This window comes from Bison bison, unplaced genomic scaffold, assembly GCF_000754665.1.
Source record: "Bison bison bison isolate TAMUID 2011002044 unplaced genomic scaffold, Bison_UMD1.0 scf7180017864363, whole genome shotgun sequence".
In the NCBI taxonomy this organism is placed as follows: domain Eukaryota; kingdom Metazoa; phylum Chordata; class Mammalia; order Artiodactyla; family Bovidae; genus Bison; species Bison bison.
Window position 1 is genome coordinate 353,307 of NW_011494935.1, and position 10,239 is coordinate 363,545.

General features: G+C 39.7%; 1 pseudogene; it reads left to right on the top strand.

Moving 5' to 3' along the window:
* Positions 1-4,019: 4,019 nt before the first annotated feature.
* Positions 4,020-5,536, top strand: LOC104999755 (annotated as a pseudogene).
* The last annotated feature ends 4,703 nt before the right edge of the window (positions 5,537-10,239 follow it).

A 10,239-nucleotide genomic window follows, 5' to 3' on the forward strand; every position in this document is an offset into this window, starting at 1 on the left:
CAGCTAGGTGGTATTGTGGGGGCTCCGAGGAGCTCAGGTCACTTATGTCTCAGTACAGAGAGAATTCAGCAGGAGGTTGAAAATGGATAGGTAAGAAGATTTATTAGAATAGGATGTGTGTGAGACCTACAGCTGGTAGGTGAGTGTTGTGCTGCCCCAGGTACTTAGTAGGTTACATTTTTATAATCAAAGGAACAGAGAGGGGGGAGAAGACCACCTTCTTTGTCTGAGTTTTCCATCACTAGCTCCTCCTACAAGTCAGGTGGGGAAGTTTTTGATCCTATATCGTGCATCTGGGACCATCATGGCGCTATGGAGAAATTATTTCAGGTTTCACACATAGAGGGTCGTTCATTTTGAAATGTCACGTTTCTAACTCTGGCAATTGTCTTAACCTCTGCAAACTTCAGTTTCTACTCCTTTATAATGAATGTTGAGAAATCTGTATGCAGGTCAGGAAGCAACAGTTAGAAATGGACATGGGACAACAGACTGGTTCCAAATTGGGAAAGGAGTACGTCAAGGCTGTATATTGTCACCCTGCTTATTTAACTTATATGCAGAGTACATCATGAGAAATGCTGGGCTGGAAGAAGCACAAGCTGGAATCAAGCTTGCCGGGAGAAATATTAATAACCTCAGAGATGCAGATGACACCACCCTTATGGCAGAAAGTGAAGAAGAACTAAAAAGCCTCTTGATGAAAGTGAAAGTGGAGAGTGAAAAAGTTGGCTTAAAGCTCAACATTCAGAACACTAAGATCATGGCATCCGGTCCCGTCACTTCATGGCAGATAGATGGGGAAACAGTGGCTGACTTTATTTTTGGAGCCTCCAAAATCACTGCAGATGGTGATTGCAGCCATGAAATTAAAAGATGCTTACTCCTTGGAAGAAAGTTATGACCAACCTAGACCACATATTTAGAAAGCAGAGACATTACTTTGCCAACAAAGGTTCGTCTAGTCAAGGCTATGGTTTTTCCTGCGGTCATGTATGGATGTGAGAGTTGGACTGTGAAGAAAGCTGAGCGCTGAAGAATTGATGCTTTTGAACTGTAGTGTTGGCCAAGACTCTTGAGAGTCCCTTGGACTGCAAGGAGATCCAGTCCTTCGTAAAGGAGATCAGTCCTGGGGTTCTTTGGAAGGACTGATGCTAATGCTGAAACTCCAGTACTTTGGCCACCTGATGTGAAAAGCTGACTCATTGGAAAATACCCTGATGCTGGGAAAGATTGAGGGCAGGAGGAGAAGGGGATGACAGAGGATGAGATGGTTGGATGGCATCACCGACTCAATGGACATGGGTTTGGATGGACTCCAGGAGTTGGTGATGAACAGGGAGGCCTGGTGTGCTGTGGTTCATGCAGTCGCAAACAGACACGACTGAGCAACTGAACTGAACTGAAAATGAATGTAATAATGGAATCTTCCTCAAACATATGGACGATGACTCATAAAGAGATAATGCACTGAGAGCATCAAGCCCAGCCCTTTCTCATAATAAGCACTCAGTAACTGTTATTTATTATTATCAATGACTCCCAGAATAGTAGTGATAGCCTTGAACACTCCCCTATGAGATGATACCTATGAAAGTTTTGGTATAGTGGCAAGTCTCTATTCAACACAATACACTGTATCATCATAGTAATGATTATTTGATCAGAGGGAGGTGACAATTGTCAGACACCAATCACCACCGAGGCATCTGTACATCCTTCTAGTCCCACATTTCCAATTGCCTGTTAGACATCTCCTAGGGAGCACTTCAAACTCAAGATCACCCAAATAAATTTCATTCTTCTTCCTGGGGTTCCTTTACCAGTGAACCCACATCAGCTAATCTCCTAAGTACAGAGAATCAGTCATCCTTCCTTCTTACTCCAGCCACCATGTCCTCTCAATTCCAAGTCCTAATGGCTCTGACTCCTTGCTGCCACTGCTACCATTTTCCTAGTTAAGATGCTCCTCTCCAGCTGAATTATTGCAGAAGCCTCCTGGGGAGGCTCTCTGCCTCCTGGCTTATTCACCTTCTAGTCATCTGAAACACTTTTTACAGAGCATTTTCCTAGAACAAAGCTAAAAGTGCCATTTCCTACTATTAACACATGAAAGCTTCCTATGACCCTGTAATGAAATCTGAATTCTTCATTCCATTAACCAGTCTATTAAGAACCTAGGCCACTCCTAGCTTCCTGCCTCCATTAGATTAATCTAGGCTCTTAAACAATTGCCAATGATTTCATGCTTTTATAAGTCCCCTTGTCTTTAATCATGCTGTTCTCCCTGACTGTTCACTCTGCTCAATAAAATATTCTCATCCATGAAGAACCAATTCAAGGATAATTGAGAGAAATCATCCTGGCCCTCCTTTCCCAGTTAGAACTCTTCTCTCCCTTCTTTGGATACCCAAAGAAGGCACCTCTTCATACTTCTACCCCAAAACAAATCTCACTGGATGCTTGTTTGTTCTGCACAAATCTGTCTCTCCAGCCCCCAACTTCAAGGACAGAGGTCAAGACTTCCTCATTTTGATATGCTCTGGGCCCTGCACAGAGAAGCAACTAGCCATGTTTAATGAATCGTAGATTTGAAAGGCCTTTACCAAGTATCATGTGACCTATTTCCATGTATCCATATGAAATGCCAATAGAAAGATATAAAATCTCATCTCCAGCCACTTTTCCCTCTGAGAATGCTTTGATTCTATGGAAAGGCCAGCTTGCTCTGAACAATAAAGATTGGGCTGGTTTTGTAAAACAGAGACGTAAGTAAGAGAACAAATGCTCCTAAAAGCTCCTGTTGGGAAGCATAGTGCAAAATAGCCGTAAAAGGAGAAAGTCCTTGGGAAAATGGCGAAGGGCCAGAAATACCCGGCTTTGCACTGCAGACAGAAAAACATCTCCTGCCTTTGGTTATGCTCAGCGCCAAGAGTTAATAATGAATAGGGATGTTACTTGTGAGAGCGGGATGTGGGAGAAGCCCATGAGCCATTTAGAGTGCGCTGTCCTTGAAATGTTTTTACTGATTATGTGTTAACTCCGTATGCGCTCTGCTGGCCGCATACTTTAAGCTCTTTGTTCCTGATTCTATAAAAAAGCTTGACTGCAGAAATAAACTTGTCAGTCCTTGCAAGAAACTGTCCGAGTGTCATTCTTTCAGGTTCGTCGTTTCCAAGTCCCGGGGAGAAAAATCCCCAACAAGAGGCGCCCGAACAGGGACTTGAGAGGAAGGCTAAACAAAGCGACCAGCCCCTGCAGAAAGAGGCAAGCAGGATGGGACAATATAGCAGTAAAATTTCTTTCATTTCTATAATGCATCATTTTTTGAAACAAAACGGTGTTAATGTTTCAAGAGATCAGTTGAATGACTGCTATCATATTGTACTGGAACAATTCATGTTTCCCAGAAGAGGGGACACTCAATCTAGACATATAGAAAAGGGTTAAAAATAATGTCTTGAGAGCATGTCAGCAAGGGTTACCTGGTCACTCATACGGGCTGTCATAAAACAAATTGAAGGGCATAACATTGATTTGGAAGTAAAAACTATTCAATCTTTACATGAATATGAGCTTAAGGAATAAGATATGCAAGGTACTTTGAAATATAAGAATGTTATGCTCAATCAGACACAATCCTTAGAAAAACAACTTAGAGACATATATATACAAGATATGTCAAAACTGAAGCCACTTAGAACGGAGGTCATTTCATTCAACGGACAGCCCAAATCTGAGGCTTTTCCTTCTGCTCCATCTGTAACAGCAATTGCTAACTTTGCTCATACTAATCATTTCACTCCTCCTCGGGAGATGCCTGCTTGCACTTTCACTTTCCCAATGCAATTTGATCAACCTGCCCAAGGCCAAAATACTTGGGCTAATCTAGATTTTAGCATGTTGTCTAATTTTAAGAAAGCATGTACTCTGTATGGACCTACTTCTCCTACTATATAGAATTTCTCAGAGGATGGGCTGGCCATTGGATGCCATATGATTTTTTTCAAGTAGCAAAGATGGTTTTAAATCCTCAACGATTACTGCAATGGCAAATGTGGGTTAATTATGAGGCCCGACAGCTGATGATTGACCAGCAATCTCATGATAACCCTGCCAATGTAACCTATGATATACTCACTGGAACAAGAGCCATGGCCGATATGATTGCACAATTAGCTAGTATTACCCCTCAGATGTTACATTTCATTAACGAAACTACCTGCAGGGCATAAGCAAAGGTTGATAGCAGTAACTCTGATGGTTCATTTATTAAGATTATTCAAGGACATAAAGAGGAATATTCTCAATTTATAGGAAAATTAAAAGATGCAACTGAAAAATCTATTAAGGATGTGACTTTACAAAATATTATTTTAAAACAACTTGCTTTTGAAAATGCTAATGAGGAATGTCGATCCATGTTCAGACCTATTTGAGAGACTGGCTCTCTTATGGAATATTTGAAAACATATAGAGATATCAGATCTAGTTCCCATAGAGCAAAATTGGCAACATTAGAAACCTTTAATGTACAAAAAGCTGCTAATGCCAAATGTTTTAACTGTGGAAAGCCCAACCATATGAAAAAACAATGTCACCTGCCAACACAGGCCAGAAAAAATAATACTACTTCTAATAGGAAGAGACCCCCAGGAGTATGTCCAAGATGTAAAAGGGGGTTTCATTGGCTGAGTGAATGTCATTCTAAATTTGATAAGGATGGAAACACCTTGAACCCCAATGCACAACAAAAACAACAGGGAAACTAATAAAGGGGCCATCCTCTAGCCCCACTACAAAAGGAGGACCTAGCGTTATGACGCTACAAGCAGCTACATCTAAGAATGCTTGCATTGATATACCTAGTCCTTATGATATGGAACTAAAAGAATTATACAACCCCCACAAAATTCCCACTGGATATTATGGCCCGATTCCACCTGGGACAATGGGACTGATTTTGGAACGTAGTAGCTGCACAATGAGAGGTTTAATGGTTTTGACCAGTGTTATGGATGAAGATTATGAAGGGAAAATACATGTTATGGTAAATGTTGTGAAAATGGGAAATAAATACTTACAAAAAGGGGGACATTTTGCACAATTATTACTTTTGCCATAAGTTAAACCAATGAAGGCATCTGATAAAGTTCGGCAAGGAGGCTTTGGCAGTACCAACCTTACTGCTGCACTATCCACCTTATTAAAGGAACATCAGGAATCCATGCTTACTTTACACATACGGGGAAAGAATTTCACAGGCATGTTAGATACTGGAGCTGACATTTCAATCATTAGAGCTGCAGAATGGCCCCTCGATTGGGGTAAGGTTGTGGCTCCTTCTGGACTATAAGGAGTGGATAAAGCTGATACCACCCAAACTTTTGTCAATGCATCCTATTTACAAATGTATGGCCCTGATCAAATTGTAGCTTATCTTAAACCATATATTACTAATATCCCTATCAATTTATGGGGACTGAATTTTCTTGAGCAAACGAAAGCCACAATTTCTTTAAATGAACCTTTTTAATGGGGGCCATTGAGTTAACACCGCTGCCCCTCGATTGGGAATCTGATACCCCAGTATGGACACCTCAATGGCCCCTAACTAAAGAAAAATTGGCAACTCTTACACAATTAGTTAATGAACAATTACAAAAAGCTCATATAGAACCTTCATTTTCCCCATGGAATTCCCCTGTTTTTGTAATAAAAAAGAAATCAGGAAAATGGCGATTGTTGATAGATTTAAGAAATGTTAATAATACCATGTTACCTATGGGACCCTTACAACTCGGATTGCCCTCCCCTTCTATGGTACCAAAAGGATGGTCTGTAGTTATTATTGACTTACAAGACTGCTTTTTTACTATACCTTTGCACCCTAAAGATAGAAAATGTTTTGCCTTTTCAGTTCCTTCTATAAATCACATGGCTCCTGTTAAAAGATTTCAATGGAAGGTGCTACCTCAGAGAATGATGAACTCCCCTACCATTTGCCAATATCTCATATCTATTTTATTACAACCCATTAGAGATAAGTATCCTACTGCATTTTAAATTCATTATATGGATGATATACTTCTCTCTGTGGAATCTTAACTCTGTTTACAACAGTTATATAATTAAGTTATTACTACTCTTCAAAATCATGGCCTGCTTGTAGCACCAGATAAAATTCAATGGAAAGCACCCTTTAATTATTTAGGACATGTTATGAAAGAATCTAAAATCAAACCTCAAAAAACTCAAATTTCTATGCAATCTCTATGCACACTGAATGATTTTCAAAAATTGCTAGGAGATATTAATTGGCTGCAGCCATCTATTGGCATCCCCATCTATGCCTTACAAAATCTATTTAAAATTTTAGAGGGATCCCCGACCCTAATAGCCCTAAGCGGCTAACAAAAGAGGCCAAAGAAGAACTGGCCTTAATGGAGAAACACATTCAACAATCTTTTTCAACTCGGCTAGATTATGATCAACCAGTTTCTTTATATATATTTCCCACAGAACATTCACCCACAGCAATTATAACTCAACATAGCCCAATAGAATGGGTATATTTACACACTGAACAGTCTAAAAAAATTGTATCATATATTGAGAAAATAGGGCACTTAATTATGTCAGGAAGAAGCCATGTACAGACTTTGACTGGATTTGATCCATATGCAACACACATTCCCTTGACAAAAAAGGAATTGCAAATTGCCTTATAGTATAACCTGACCATGCAAATGGCATTAAGTGATTTTCAGAATGTTATCTCATTTCATTTGCCAAAAGGAAAATTATGGGACTTTCTACAATGTACTAAATTCATTGTAACTAATATCATTGCATCCCAGCCTATTATCAATGCACCCACCTATTTCATTGATGGCAACAAGAAAGGCATAGCAGGGATTGTTGGCCCTGATATCAAAGAGAAATTACCCACTACCTATTCTTCAGTGCAAAGAGTTGAATTGTATGCTTTATATGCTCTTTTGTTGCTTCAACCATTATCCTTCAACATATATACTGATTCCAAATACCTTGCTTCCCTTTTTCCTGATTTTGTTACTGCCTTTTTATACAACCTAGATGAAGAATTATATACTCTCTCTTCACAGACTCAAGCTTTAATTCGTTCACATATGGAACCTTTCTTTATTGCACATATACGTGCTCATTCAGGTTTACCTGGCCCTCTGCTCGCAAAAAATGATGCTGTTGACAGGCTCGTAGCTCCCATTTTTACATCTGCCAATGACGAACATGCTAATCTTCATACCAGTGCTAACAGATTGCACTCTAAATACCATATTCCTCTCACTGAAGCGTAGTATATTATTAAAACCTATGATGTCTGCGCCCCTCTGCACATACGTACTACGATTTCAGGAATTAATCCCCGAGGGCAACAGCCTAACTCCCTTTGGCAATCTGATTTCACTCACTGCTCCTTAGGAAAGTTTTCTTTGCTTTTTGTCTCAACTGATACATTTTCAGGCTTTATCTAGGCAGTACCTATCTCTTCAGAATCCAATAAACACGCCATTTCCGCATTCTTACTCACCTTCCCCATTATAGGGATTCCTTCTGTCTTGATAACAGACAATGGACCTACATTCACCTCGCATTCTTTTCGTTCATTTTTATCAGAATGGAACATCACACACATTACAAGAATACCCTATCATCCTCAAAGTCAAGCCATTATTGAAAGAGCCCACCGCACCCTAAAAACTCATTTACTAAAACAGAAAGGGGGAATATGGAGGAGGAGATACACTTCTTATCCCATGAACCCTCAATTACTATTATCTTTAACTCTTTATTCCCTGAATTTTTTAAACTTAATAAAAAATAATTCTGATACTCATGCAGATAGACATTTTGCAGAAGACAAAAAGAGCAAATTAGAAACCAATACACCAATATGGTATAAGCAATTTAATCAGTGGCTTCCAGGAATCTTAGGACTCCTAGGCAAGGGTTATGGTCTTGTCATTGCAGATGGAAAGGAAATCTGGGTTCCCTTTTGCCATGTCCGTTGCCAAGAGGGACCCCAAGACCAGAGTCCCTCGGGAAGTGACAAAGTTGACGCGAAGGGTCTCATCAATGACCCTGGAGGAGCCAATGAGGAAATACCATCGTCTGAATCCTTACCCGACATGGGCTCAAGTGAAAAACATGACTCATCAGGCTGAGCAAACACTGAAGAGCAAGAGTAACATCATAACTGCTCCTGGTTTAATAGATCAAGCATTGTAGGTTTTCATAAATCTAAGACAAGTTTCTGGACTGATAAGGACATACTGCTGAATTGGTATAACGGGGGCTTATCACCCCCACGACCCAGGATTGTTGTCCCCATTGTGGGGCCGGAGCAATGGCACATTTGGAAAATTCCAGCAGCTTTAGAGCACTTCGCTAGTGTTTATGGGACTGTAGGTATGTTTCGTCCTTCTAATTATACCTTCCTATATAATAGTACTGGCTATATTCAGTCATGTGTTCACCTTCCGTACTTGTTTACTGTAGGGCATTTTGATATTGACTTATCAGCCAAGATTGTCAATTGTACTGAATGTGTATTGTATACCTGCCTTAATCACACCATTTCATATCACAATGTTAGCATTGCGCTAGTTAAACAAAGTTTATGGCTTCCTGTAAACTTAACTGAGCCTTAGACTGATTCTGTATTTCTTTCTGTATTGTTGAAAACTGGGCTTAGGTGATCTAAGCGCATCATTGGGTGGATTATCACAGGCATCTTAAGTCTTATCTCCATTATGACTGTAGGAACTTTGATATGGCTTTACATAATTCTATACAAAATCATGATTTTATCACTGTTTGGCACAAAGACTCTCATGATCTGTGGACTCTACAAGCTCAAATAGATCAGCAATTACAAACATGAATTAATGAGTTACAAACTGTGGTTATCTATTTAGGAGATCAAATGCAGCAACTGACTTTCCGAACACGTATACGCTGTCACTGGAATTTTACTTCTTTTTGTCTGACTAACATGCCCTATGATAGCACTGAATATCCTTGGAATAAGGTCAAGGCACATTTGCAGGATCTCACAAATAACTCAAGTTTAGACATGAATTTGTTGAAACAAGTTGCTAATTTTCAAGTTAGGTAGGTTAGTCACACACTTAACTTCAACAGGTTCTTAAGCTCTCTCTAGAACAACTGCACTGTTTTACTCCTACCTGCTGTGCTTCAGAGTTCTGTTTCCCCACAACCTTGCTAACAATATGATCCCTCTAGAATTTTTGCTATGCTGACAGATGCAATGTGCTACTGTGTTCCCTTTGGATTTCTCTGACTTCTGTTGACTTTAATCATCTCTTCACTTAATGGTAACATAAGTGAACATATTAAACTTATGTTTTCCCTTCAGTGAATTGACTTATCTTTGCCCATTATTCTAATTGTTCCTTTTCTCTCTCTCAAAGTGTGTGTGTGTGTGTGTGTGTAATGTGATCTCTGAACATTTCAATAATTCCTTTTGCTCTGTTATCTCTCTTCCAGCCTTGTTCATTGAATACTTCATTGAACTGAAATACTTAATAATGATCTATTAAAGCCTAGTGGAGGTGATGGAATGCCAGTTGAGCTTTTTCAAATCCTAAAAGATGATGCTGTGAAAGTGCTGCACTCAATATGCCAGCAAATTTGGAGAATTCAGCAGTGGCCACAGGACTGGAAAAGGTCAGTTTTCCTTCCAATCCCAAAGAAAGGCAATACCAAAGAATGCTCAAACTACTGCATAATTGCACTCATCTCACACACTAGTAAAGTAATGCTCAAAATTCTCCAAGCCAGCCTTTAGCAATATGTAAACCATGAACTTCTAGATGTTCAAGCTGGTTTTACAAAAGGCAGAGGAACCAGAGATCAAATTGCCAACATCCACTGGATCATGGAAAAAGCAAAAGAGTTCCAGAAAAGCATCTATTTCTACTTTATTGACTATGCCACAGCCTTTGACTGAGTGGATCACAGTAAACTGTGGAAAATTCTTAATGAGATGGGAATTCCAGACCACCTGACCTGCTTCTTGAGAAACCTGTATGCAGGTCAGGAAGCAACAGTTAGAACTGGACATGGAACAACAGACTGGTTCCAAATAGGAAAAGGAGTACATCAAGGTTGTATATTGTCACCCTGTTTATTTAACTTATATGCAGAGTACATCATGAGAAATGCTGGGCTGAG